This window comes from Pinus tabuliformis, chromosome 3_2, assembly GCF_031772625.1.
Source record: "Pinus tabuliformis cultivar Carrire ecotype Pingquan chromosome 3_2, CPIR1, whole genome shotgun sequence".
NCBI lineage: Eukaryota > Viridiplantae > Streptophyta > Pinopsida > Pinales > Pinaceae > Pinus > Pinus tabuliformis.
Window position 1 is genome coordinate 557997540 of NC_142302.1, and position 14053 is coordinate 558011592.

Here is a 14053-nt window from a genome sequence, read left to right on the forward strand (position 1 = left end):
ATCAGGTGAGCGAGAGACTGATTTCATCCTCATTGAGGGTGATGATACTAACATGGGCCCACAAAGTGCAAACCTTAGAGAGATCATAAAGGAGCAGCAGGTGAACATTGATGCCTTGTCTACCAACTTGGATAGAGCCCAATGGACTATACAGTATTTGGAGCAGAGGAACAAGTAGCTTGAGGATCATTAAGTGGTTATGGAGTTACAAAACATTCGGCAAAATTGCCAAGCTGCCCAAAGGAGGAGGGTGGAGTTCACTTCCTTGGAGCAAGAGATCAATGCCGATAGGGAGTCATGGCTCGAAAGAGTCAATATCCACTTGGACAGGAAGCTGGAGAAGGTGATAAATGAGAAGAATATGCTTAGAAATATGTCATATCATTATTTGTCCTGGAACTTGGTGTGCCAAGCAAGAATCAAGAATTTGAAAGCAAAGTTGAAGAGAGCATCAAGGAGGCAAAAAGAGGATGAAGGACTTCAGATCTTGGTTGAGGCTTCCTTGGCCCATCACAGCACTTGATAGAGAAGACTCAACCCAAATTTCAAGAAATTTGGAGCAATTTTTTCATTTTTGCAAATTTTTGGCACAAAAAACAGGTTTTTCTGCCTATGTGCCTCGCCACGTGGTGATCGCTTTTTCTAGAGGCTTCCAAATCTCAAAAACTCAGCATTTTTGTATTTGGAATGAAAAATTATGCTTTTCTACCTATGGCCAAGAAATTTGGGTAGGTTTTGAGTCCTCAAAAAGGTCAAAGATACTCAAAAAATGACCTCACTGCCCCTATTTTGACACACAGGAAGCAATGTTGGGAGAATGGACTTTTGGAGGGCCAAATGGAGGCGAAATTGAAAAATTCCACTTGGTTTGGAAGGTATATAGGCAGACCTTTCCAACAAGAACACCTGGAGCTCATTTGGACACCGGGAAGGCCTCCAAAAGTGGGTCCAAACAGGTGCGATGCATAGAGAATCAAGCGCGGTGCATAGAGGAAAAATTGCCAGTTTGACCAAGTTTTGCTCTGTTTTTTGCCCAGTTTTACATAGATTGACATTTCACTTTCCTAATGGAAAATTTACGATGTAATTTGATGAGAATTGATGGGTTATGATGTATATATGTTGGATTTTCACTTGTAGAGGTATATTCATCAGTTTAGAGGTTGTTTGAAACTGAATGAATCAGTTCTCTTGTTTCTAGAGGCATGTTGTTATGTTGCCTAGTTTCTAGTTCTCAATTTAGAATCAGTTGGTTCAGCCCCTAAACTTGTGAGCTCGACCCCCTTGAGGTAAGGATGAGCTATGTTTGTCTATATTGTGCTATTTTCAGTCATTAGCATGGTTGGACTCTTGAGAAAGCCTTGAGCTTCATTGTACATTCATTTTCAGTATTTTGGCTAGGGAATTGAGACCAGGATTTGCAACACTCTTTAGGATTCATGTGGCACTTTGTCTTCATATAGTTCTTCTCCTTGTGATTGTGAATTTGTTTATGTGATTGCATTATCTATCTTATTTCTTCTGAACTAAACAAACAAGAGTGTAAGTAGAATTCATTGAAAGTGCAATGCTCCAATTGAAGTTTGCTTTAGTTATTTGATGTTTTCAGTTGTTTGGGGAGGATTCTTGATTTCTCTTGCCCTCTTCAACACCTCACCTATATTTTCCTTCCATCTCACTAAAATTTAATTGCCAAAACAATTGCCTACCTTGCCCCATCGAGATCTCTGCAGAACTGAGCCTCAATCCCCACACCCCAAAATGTGTCTTTCCCTCTGAGCCAACAAATCATCATTTTATCAAATCAAACTCTCTTGCACTCATACCTAGCCTAAAACCAGAAGATATTTTAGTAATCTAAAACCCCCATAGATCATAATTTGCTGAGATTGACCCGAAGAGAGCCCTCTCCTGACCTGGTAGGGCTAGCTACCAGGTTGAGCGTGGTTTGATGTTGGCCCTAGATCCTACCTTTTCAGCCTGAGGTAAATCTAGGTTCTAACACATATGACAGAAAATTCGAACAAAAAAGTATCTGGATCTTCTAAGGTTAGGCCATGGAAGTGAGGAAGAGCGGAGGGGCTTATGTTTTTCATCTTGGCATCCCCATTAGTTTCTCTGATGGGAAATAACCCTCAATTCTTTCCTTGTCTCCCTTTTCATTTCTACTTTTAGCCATTATGTTAGTTGGAATGGTTTCTTCTTCTTCCCCTATAGGCTCTTCAAAAATCTTTGGTTGTTCGCCTAAGGGGTCCTCTAATTCACAACCACTGAAAAAGAGGGAAGGTTGGCTGTTTGAAGTGGTCAAGGTATTTGGTAGAAATTTTACTAAGTTATCCCTATTCCTACGAGGCATTAAAGGAGTGTTTTGTTTTGTTCTTCATGCTTTAAGACTGATTGCAAAATTGAAAAGACAAACTGAATTGAAACTAATTGCTGAATGGAATCAATTGCTGAATGGAAAGGAAAGAAAACAAACTTACAACTACTTTTTCATAATGGAACTAATAGCAGAATGAAAGAGATAAGAAATGGAAGAAAAAAAGAAGAAATTACATCTACTTAGAAACCTCCCCAGCAATGGAGCCAAAAAGTGATGAACACCAGTATTGCAACAAGGATGTTGCAACTCCTGGGGTTGCCAACTTTACATCATCAACCCGGGGTTCGTACAAACTTGGAGGTGACAGTGTTGTATACACAAATAGATGTAATGGGTCCACTCTTTGTCACTACTAATCTGGGGTGATAGACCACTAGGGTTTCTCAAACCATCCTTTTATTGATTAGAAGAAGTCTGATTACCAATTTAGAGAGGAGAATATTATCCTAATTGAGATAATTGAAATGCTACCTACTGCAGTAATGAGAGACTGAAAGAAATGCCTAGAAAACAACATAACTCATCTAGCTATTTGTTAACATACCTTTCTTGCAAAAGAACTCTAATTTAACACGTGTGAGGTCTTAACTAGTCTAAGCATGGAGTATGGTCTAAACAAGCACTTAATTGTTGTGTGCATGAATAAATATAGATACTTTTTCCCTTTATATTTTTGTTTGAAAAATGTGAATGCTAATCCTTCTTAGTTGCATAGCAGGTGAGATAGGTGTGGAGGGAGATGAGTGAAATGGTTCAGATGGCTTGGAAGGCAAGTAGGGGTCTACTCCTACCTTTAGTGATGTTTTCTCACAATTCGGGCTCAAAACAGGCCACTACAGGTTTTCCTACACGATGTCTACAAGATGTCGTAGTTCAACTACAGGATCCCTGTTTTACTACTGAAACAGGCTGAAAGCATAGGGAGTGGGTTACAAGGTGGGATGGAGCTTGGAAAAGGTGATTAAGGAGGTAATAAGGCAAGGGAGTGGTAGGCACTCACTCAGAACTCCAAGGCAAGTTTTCCTTGTAAAACGATAATTCAAATTGATACCTTAGTGGATTTTGACAATCATCGGTGGATATGGTTTGGCTAAGGCTGATGATATGAGGTCTTCCTGCAATGTAGAAACTCCTGCAACATATACATCATTGTTGGCATTTATCCATAAATTCATCTCAAAACAAGAAGGGTTTACTTAAATAGAAGAAAACATAATTTTCATCATTTATTTGCCAAGTTCATGCATGGGAATGGTTGAAACCATTATGAAATCAACATGAAATCAATGCAAGACCTAAGATATCATAAATGTCAATTGCAACCTATCTTCTAAAACTGAAAGATGATGACCTAATTAGCAAGAAAACCCTAAATTACACAAAGAGCTAGAATTCTTCCTTTTTGGGTTGCATGAGAAGTATTCCTCAAACCATGATCCCTGAAAGGGAGAAATGAGGTGAAAACCACTTGCTGTCAGCCTTTTTGGAGTATATTATTATCACTACAATGCTACTATCAAAGATATTCACAAATGGAAGCAAACTAATCAAATCTACCAATACTTGCAAATTAACAACACCAAAATCAGTTTAACAACTAACTATGAGATAACCTAAGCATACATATACAGTAAGAGGAACCTCTCCTGCTAGGGTTGGGTCCTAACCCAAGACATTCAGCCTTTTGAGTCAACTCAGTGATGGGTCAAGGGAATGCTGCTCATTTTCATTAAAGAAATCAGAAATACATAAGAGTGCTTAGTTACAATGCTTTAACCCGAAAACTGCTTAGCTATCTTGAACAAAAAATTTGAATCCAAATGAGGCTCTAGGCCTCTTTATTTATAGAATTGAAGTTCCCAACAACTTCCTTAAATCTAGGGAGGCTTGTTTCCCAATCTTGAGATCAACTGGTTCTTAACTATCACTCCCTTAGCTGTCAATGATCCTCATGACTCCGCTGCTTGCAACTCCGAGCTAGTGTGATTTGATTGTGGGATCTTCTAGTGAGTGAGGACTTAAGGAAGGAGATCCTATCTCCTATAATCTCTCCTGCTCGTCCCATTCTAGTTCCTGCACCCTAATTAGCCACAATTTTCTCCCAAAACCTTCAATCAATGCACATTAGACCACTAGACATGACATCTTACTTTTACTCATCTCATTAAACAAAATATAACTAAAACATATAAAAAATTATGAGAAGAGTTGATTTTAGTAAGATGGAGGTGCATTAAAGTCCATATTTTTTACCCATTGATTAGCCTCATCAATAAGCTCTGGCATGGCTCAATCTTGGTGCTGTAGGATTATTTTCCTACAAAAGAGGGGCACAAAAAAAAGAATTTGAACCACATATCATAATGAACATACATGAAAATGTGTATCAGTAACATAGTTTTCTACTTCTTCTTCGAGTAAAATGACAAGTACTTTAAGACCCTTTCATTCTTTTACATAGACAAGCATTTGATTTTGTTTCCATATTCAACAAAGGGAAAATAATAATGATATTTATTTTTGGAACAAGATATATTATAATTCATTATCCATAAATAAAAAAGATGAGTAGTATAACATCATAGAGCCAAAGGACAGTCACACAAGATCCCCTACACCACATAATCAAGGAGAGCTAGCATATAAACTGTGACTATGATATTAAGAAGAGTAGTGATTTTTATAAACATTTTCATATACTTCCATCCATTGTGAATCTAACCCATAGAAAATTCTAGTTCACAAAGGAAAGTTGAAATGAACAATATCAAATTCAAGTGGTGTTACAAATATTTTCGGTAGATTTGTACCTTTATGAGGATGTTGAATATAGATAAGGCAAAACTTGTTCCTCACATTCTTTTGGATTACCCTAGGGATTCTAATTAAAACTTTCAATTGAAAAATATTGCAGAGGCACCCCCATCAACTTCTCTTATGAGGGAAATATCAACCATTATCTATTCTATCAAAGAACCCATCTTCAACCTGTGGGCAGAGAATCCATAGGAGATTAAAATAGGGGATGTGGATGTTGTTGGCATCGCAGCCTTTGTCAATGAAAATAAATAAAAGAATAAATCTTCATCGGGGGACATTGAATACATGCAAGCCTCGACAATAACAAGGCTCTCTGACATAACAGCTCCTTTGCAACCTTCATCCAACCAAGGGCTTACCTTCTTCCTTAATGCATCTAGACTAGGAAACAAGGCATCTTGTCTGGGTCACATGGCTAACCTGCATTAACTAAGACCTTGATAAATTTGGGGTATTTTAAGGAGGGTGTCCCATAGACATAAGGATCAGTGTAATAGGAAAAGGTGAGGAATCCATTGTCCAACAAACAGCTCTAAAAACCCTCTTCGATTTTTCAATATGAAATGTTGATGTGAAGAGGATGAATGGGTAACTCAATCCATCAGATCTCATTATCAAGTTTTTAATCCCATGTACTTGTAGCAATTATGCATTTTCTTCCATGTACATAACCCATTCAGGTAAACACAAGAACCCCATCTGACCCATCTCTCGATTTCCACCCATTACTTATTTTTGTGACTAGGGCATTGTCCCTCATTATAGCTTCATGCTTCAGAGCCACATACTGGAATGTTGCAACTTCTTTGGAAGCTCACAGGATTCCCCCTACCTATAACAACTCCAATCGAATCACTGGGCAACTTGATTACCTTGAATCTCTCGGAAACTTGTTCTAAATTGAGAACTTCAATCGGGATCCCTTATTTTCTACATATTTGTATAATAGATTGGAGGCTTTTGTTATGGATGGGACAAATGTCAAGTTGATGGGTATTTATGTGCACTTTGTACCCAATTTCTTGTTGGGATTCTTCCCATAGACTGAAGGCGTCCTCCATCATTGCAGTGTAGTATTCTTCAATGATGAAATCCTCATCAGGGGACATTGAATACATGAAAGCCCCGACAACAATAGGGCTCTCTAACATAATAGTTCGTTTGAAACATCCATCCAACCAATGGCTTACCTTCTACCTCAATGAATCTAGATTAGGCAATAAGACCCTAATATTTGGGTCACATGGGTAAGTTGCATGAACTGGTACCTTGAGAAATTTTAGGTATTCTAAGGAGGGTATCCCATAAAGGTAAGGATCATTGTAACAAGAAAAGGTGGGGAATCCAATCTCCAGCAAAAGGCTATGAAAAACCTCTTCGATTTTCCAATATGTAATGATGGTATTAAGAGGATGAATGCATAGTTAAATCCCTGAGATCTCGTTAGCAAGTTTTTGAGCCCATTCGCTTCTATAAATCACACATTTTCTTCCAAGTACCCATTCTACTACACATAAGGACCCCATCTGAACCATATCTTAATTTCACTTATTTTTGTGACTTGGGCATTGTCCTTGAGTGTAGCTCAGTGCTTCAGAGACAAAGACTGGAACGTTGCAACTGCTTTGGAAGATCCCAGGATCCCCCCCATTTGTAACAACTCTAATCCAATCACTAGGCATCTTGATGACCTTCGATCACCTAGAAACTTGTTCTGAATTGAGAACTTAAATGGGGATCCCTCGTGCTTTGCACACTTGTAGAACATATTGGAGGCTCTTGTTCTGGATGGGACTCATATCAAGCCACTGAATCTTGATGTGCACTTTGTACCCAATTTATTGTTGGGCTTCTTCCCATAGACTGAACGCCTCCTCCATCATTACAGTGCAGTAGTCTTCTTGGTAAGTCTCTATGATGGTCCTTGATTCCCCAAGAGAAGATCCTATGTGGCGCAAAAAATGATATTTCTTTAAGAGGAGATCAAATTTGGATCCTTTTTCAATTTGGTGGGTAGTGAAACTTCCTATTAGGTCTGCGCCAACTACTACCACTTTGTATTCACCTGATATGCTTGCCTATAACTTTCAACTCAACGTTCATGTTCTACAAGAGTTTCAAAATAATCCCTGGAGATAATGTCACCATGAGTAAATGAACAAATGGAGGTCCATGTACTTGCCAAACCAATGGTTAAAAATAGTTCAATTGATCAGACAGAGGAGGGAAAAAGGATAGATAGCATTTTCTTAATAAAATAATTATCTCATAAACCTAAAAATTGTATTAAAAGAAAATTTCCCATACATATTATACATACCCTATACTTTAAAGTATGTTTATTTGAAACATCAATAAGTAAATGCCTTATTTTAATTTATTACATATGAAATAAATACAAATCCCCAAGGGCAAGCCTAATATATTGAGTTTACCTTGTTAAAGCACATTGTTAATGGGAGGTCATAGGGTCAATTCTCTTCAACACTCTTGGAATTCGCAGGGTGGATCTAGCCAGATAGTTTTTGTGATGTAGTGTCCACCAATCTCCAATGTCTATAAACCATGCATTATTTTATATCTATCTATCTATCTATCTATCTATCTATCTCTCTCTCTCTCTCTCTCTATATATATATATATATATATATCTATATATACATATATATATATATATATATAATGTGTGTGTTTAGAAGTTTTGTAATGAATAAAATATGTATATTTTAATATAATATTAATTAATGTAGAAATATAAAGTGTGTATATTCAAGATATTAGGTTCGATGTTGCACGCGAAAAGTCAAATCAATAGTAATCTCAATGTGGCACTTAAGCTAAACGAAAAATGTAACAACCCCTCCCAGGTATACCCAAACTAAATATCCCAACCAGGTTGAAGATGAGGAGAGATGCTATTATGATCAGATTCAACATCCTATGTCACCTTAAGGAAGTGGAATCGATGGAACATCACATACAATTGACATCCAACATCATCAACAAAACCCTAAGGAGACAAGTAGGCACTCAGACAGTTTGTCCATGGTTCCCTCTCCTATTCTGCAACACTTAGGCCATAGTTGCTATCATGCTATGGGCAAGGGAGCGGCCAAAAACCTAAATTCGCTCTCACAGGCCTCCCTACCAATGAATGTGGACCAGAATCCCCAGTTTTGTGCCAAAGACACCAAGATTTAAGCCACTTTTCTAGCCCAAAAGCATGGCCTCTTCCTAGAACTTGTGGTAACTTCCAGAATTCATTAAAAACATAATAACAATGTTTATCAATCAAAAATCACCCTCAAGACTAGGACCAAGCATCCCCAAGAAAAACTGACATTCTGTCAAACACTTGGCATCAATGCAACCGACAGGTCTAGGATACAAGACAGAGCATAAATGAATGAAGCAACTAATGAAACATAACCATAAGGATCACCTCATTCTCCATTGAACTACTACATCATCAATTAGGTCTTGCATTGATCCATTTAAGAGTTACAACTAATATATGAAATAACCATGACATGAACCATGCTTATAACCAACATAACACCATATAAATATCAGATATATGAAAACCATTAAATACAAATATAAATCAATGAAAAGTAAGAGAACTTAGCTTTTATTAATCATAGGAAAATATGACCAAGTTTGGGACTTCCACATACCAGCTTACCATAGACATGGCTAAACCAAATCTCTCTTTCAGCTAATCACCCCTATGCCATATTCCAACCATGAATGTGGGATCTCATAGAACAACCAATCCAAGAAAAACCAAGGGAATCTAGAGGATAAACCACCTCCACCCTCAACAAATAGTCATCACACCAAAACCGGTGCTCTGATCACAACCAAACAGAACTTGGAATTCCATCCATAATCCATCACTATCCTTGAAGAATTTTCTATCTCCTTTTCTCTAAGGGTTTACCGCAATCCAACCCTGGATCACTAGGCCTTAAACCGATACATCTCCCTCAGGCTTTACCGTGTATCCCACCAAAATCGGTCAAGGGATTCCTAGGCCTTTGGGAATGAATATTGAGACCACCTCCGCCCCAGATTCTGAAATCCATCCAACAATTGCAAAGCTCAAAAACCAAATAAACATCCCAACATACCATGGCATTCAGAAAAAGGCTAGGTTAGGCTGAAATCCATTGTCACGAATAGGCAAGACATTGCCACCGACAACAAGAGATCCATACACCAACATGCAAATCCATGCATGTCCAAACCAACTAGGAAATCACACATGCAAAAGGTTACCTACAAGTATTCTTGTTGAAGCTACTTGATCCTTCTTTCTTTTCCTTGATACTTCCTTGTTTTTCCTTTCCTTGCTTAGAGTTCTCCAAGAAAAATCTAAGTGAACAAGAGTGAGTTTGAGAGAGAGAGAATAATGAAAGAGCTCCAAACTTGAACTGACAAAAGCCATAAACTAGTCCTCAGAAGCCTTATTATGCATCAGGCCTCTAATTTCTTCATTTTCCATTATTTTCCTTCAATCTCCTCCTCACATGGAACCTGTGACCTTTCACCTTACTTTTCTCCTAGTTTCCTTTATTTTCATAAATAAATGTGCCAAAAATTCCTTTTTTCCTTTTAATGTCTTTCCCTTAGACTTTGCCAATTTTCCTTAGCCAAAATAGACATCCAGTGATGCCCACTATGATATATTTTCCCAACATTTAGCTTGGAATACGTGTCCCTTACCCGTGGTCTTATTTTTCATGTATTAAATTTTATTACATGAACTTTTCACCAGGGCTGTTACAGAACCCTCCCCCATGGAGAACACTGTCCTCAATATTAAACCACACCAAGATGTCAGCAAAACAACTGAAGCAAACATACTTCCCATGGAGCTTTATAACTTATCTCAATGTAGTATTTACAATGAAGAACCTGTGCAAAAGAAAAACATCATGACAACATGACAAGAGAATAACCATACCTCTTATTGGAGCTTTATAACTTAGCTCATGGTAGTATTTACATCCATATACATATACAAATATAAAAACATTAGAAAAAAAATGCCAAACATAAACCAGCATCAAACCAAAACTACTTTGCCTCAATGGAAAATAATGAAGGATATAGGGTCCGCATCTGATCTGCCATCTCCCATGTAGCTTCTTCAAGCCCAAATTTCTTCCACTTCACTTTAACTTGCTCTATGGCTCTATTCTTGAGCATGAGATGTTTCCGCTGAAATATGCACTGAGGCTCCAGCTAGAACTCTCCTTCTTGCTCCACCTGCAATACATACCAATCAATAACATGACCGACATCCTTTATATACTTCTTAAGAAATTAACTATGGAAAATGTTATCACTCAGGTTGTTCCCAAAAGTTGTAAGAAAGGGAATACGGCCAAGGTAACCACAGACAAATATTTTAGATATAGATTCTAGCCAATCTGCATCTAGAGAGGGCTCTCTCTTTATGATTTAGCTTTGTGTCTTAAGGTGTTAGGCTAGTTATGAAGTTCAAGGGTTTTATTTTGAGTTTGCGTGGTGAGATTCAATAGAACAGTGAGGTAAAACTGAAGAGTTCAGTCCATTGGGCATGATGGAGTCAAAGAAGGATGGATTTCTGGATTTGGTTTCTCAATAGAGGATGGCATCACAGAGCAAGGTAGTCAAACATGGAACAATTAAAAGCTAGAATCAGATGGAATGGACTCAAATGGGTGAAGGGCAGTTAAGAATCCTTCAACATATTAAAAGAGAGAAAGTGAATGCTTACCGACAAAGAGTAGTTAAGAATTCTTTATCAAATAATCAATATGAGAGAATAAGGAAACAAAAGCAATTAAGAATTCACTCTTTATGCTAATTCTGAAGAAAACACTGAGAATAATAAAGACTAAAAACATAGCGCAGTCAAGAAAATTCTGAATTAATCTTTATCTTTATTATTCAAATTATGAAACACAGATGATATAAAAACTCAGAAAACTGTAAAACATAAGATATAGGGGACTTATTGATCCGGAGTTTAATTCGAGAATTCTGTGACAGGTCCTCTGCTTCAATTCTTCATCCAGTAGGCCAAACAACAATTTGATTCCAACAACTTTTTATTCCAGAAGTTCAGTATTACAACAAAGTCTAGGAAATCTACACATACCCAACCTACTTTGCCTAACATTTTTTCTTCTTTCTTTTGGGTGCACTCGGACTGGTGAACCCTCATCAATTTTCTCTTTCTTTGCATGATAAGCCCATCTAAGTCTCATTTATTTCTTCCAAGGGCTCAGATTAAATAGTTGAGCTCCTTTGCTTCTCTACCTATCTACTTATCTGCCAAGATTAAACAGTTTGGACAGATTTTTATTCTCTATCTCTAAAACATGAAATTCAAACATGAACTGGCCAAGATTAAGTTGTTTGGCCATTCATCAATTGTGGCAAAAAGTTTCAACAAGTTGTACATGATGCTTTATTTACAGAAAATGAAATAGTAGTGGCATTTTGGACTTGCACACTTTCCTGGTCTTTTTATTTTGGGTTCATTTCTTTTCATTTTTTCTTTTGACCATTTATTTATTTATTCTCACCCTTTGATTTTTCTTTTAGGGTATACCCTCTTTACATTTTTTAATTTTATTTTTTTATTTTTTGATAATATGGAAACCTTTACAGCAAGGAAAGGAAGAACATATTACAGAGCTCAACCAGTCAATCATGAAATATGACACCTATTACTATAGGAGTATAACACTGGCTCCACTTGGGGATGGCTTTCCCTGGTGGAAAGTCAAGAATAGCAGGTCAGATGGCCTTATGAATACCTTTTATTGTGCTCTGAAATCTTCCTTTGCTGAATGTAGAAACTGTACAAAAGGATGTTGTAAAATATATACACTATTCTAGAGCTGATTCAAACAACTATACATCTATTTTGGATAGCCTTCACTTGGATTATTTTGTTCCTGCTCCTAAGTCTTCTTCTTCAATCTAATATTCTCTGGCACTTTGGGGCTCTGATAAACTAAAATGATGCAAAACAAAATGGTAAAGTTCCTTCATTGATTTCAAAATTTTCTGCACTTTCCTCCTCATTCTCATTGCTGAAATGAACAAGCTGATCACTTCTTTCAAGCTGTTTGAACCTGAATTTTCTTATGTACATGTTAGAGTCAGAATATATCAACAAACTGGATCAAAGTAATGTTTCAGCATTTGACCATTCACTGGTCCTTCTTCTATTTCTGTACCATCCAGGCTCTTAATAAAGTAAGTATTGTTCCCTTGCAATGCATGGATGATAAATGGCCCTTTCCACATGAAGTCAAACTTCCCATGCTTTCCTTTGTCTTCTCTCTTGGAATCCCACCTTAGAACTTGGTCACTTGGGTAGGAAATTTTAGCCTTGGTCCTTTTGATCAAAATCTTTACAACTTTTTCCTGCACAATTTGAGATCTAACCTGAAACAAAAAGGTGCTGGCAACTTCAAACCAGATTAGTAAATCATCAAGATAGTTAAGGCCCTTTGATTGGATTCAAAAAAGTTTAAGGATTTATTTCCTAATCTGCTAAAACTGAATTAAATCAAACTGAAATCCTACCTACTCTATTTTATTGAAAATCAGGTTGAATTAAATAATACAAAAGTGCCAATGAAGCCAATCAATCAACTGTAGAAACAAATGAACTGCTTGATTGATAGTTAGTGAAATCAGAAGCATAATTCGATCATGTGCCCCCGTAATCGAAATTGTGATACAGAAAGGCCACTACTGATGTATTTGGTCCTCATAGAGAAAACATGTTAAAGAATTTGAGTTGAGAAGAACCTCCATGTAATTTGCTATAGGATCAACAAAAGCATAATGTGTGATAGTTTCTTCTGGGCCTTCATTGTCTAATTGATCAACTGTATCCTCAATACTAAACCCTGAAACTAATTCCTCGACCTTTCTCTTGAAAGAATAATCATCCTCAATCTGCAAGTCGAAAGGTAATAGAATTTCTTCATGATTTGGGGAAGGAAGATTTTGTAAGAATTCTTTAGGATCACAGAAATTATATGACTGAATTTGAGAATGCAAAAGCTTAATTTTGTTTTCATATTTTTCAACAACTAAATTAAGAGAACACATTTTAATTTTTTGAGGGTATTCTCTTGATTTGACGGCTATAAACACCACTCTTAAAAAATCTTCATCAAGCTGAAATTTTGATAACACTTCCCTAAATTCATTTAAAGCCTCATCAAATGAAAGATTTTCCACAAACCTAGCCATCCCGTCTGACTATTAATGCTTTGGAATGTAGATTATTTGGTTGTGGAATTTCTGTGAAACTTGAAGCTCTGGATCTTTGAACAACAATGTTTTGACTGGAAAATGATTATCATAAGAGTCAAAAGGATGATACTTAAAAAGCCTGATCTTTATCTTTTTGTATTGTTCTTTCATGTTAGTCCCTCCAGTGGAGTCTTTAGTTGTGAAATTGATGTGGAGTCGCCAGGTGGATGATTTTTAGCCTTTGCATTTCTGATCCCTGTCCACCATCACAGATCAGATCTAAACCTGTAAAACAGTTCCGAAGAGAAGGTTTAGTTCTCCTGGAGACCGAATTTTTTGAGTTTTTATGATTATTTCAATTTTTTTTATTTTTCAAAACAACTTTTATGATTTCTTTAAGAGGTTTTTTGATATGAGATTTAAAATTTCTTAAATACTTTATTTGACAAGAGGAACTGATCAAGCATTTGAAACCAACTGTTCAAACCATAAGCTAGATCGGAGATAGACTGAAGTAGCATTTATTTACTTCTGCAATTGCAAAGCAAAAGCAGTTTCAAAGGCTACCTGGCTAAC

The 14053-nt window shown here is 36.9% G+C and overlaps 1 pseudogene; it reads right to left on the bottom strand.

The window, feature by feature from the left end:
* Nucleotides 1–5264: 5264 nt before the first annotated feature.
* LOC149181744 (putative sarcosine oxidase) lies at nucleotides 5265–13474 on the bottom strand (annotated as a pseudogene).
* Between the last annotated feature and the right edge of the window lie 579 nt (nucleotides 13475–14053).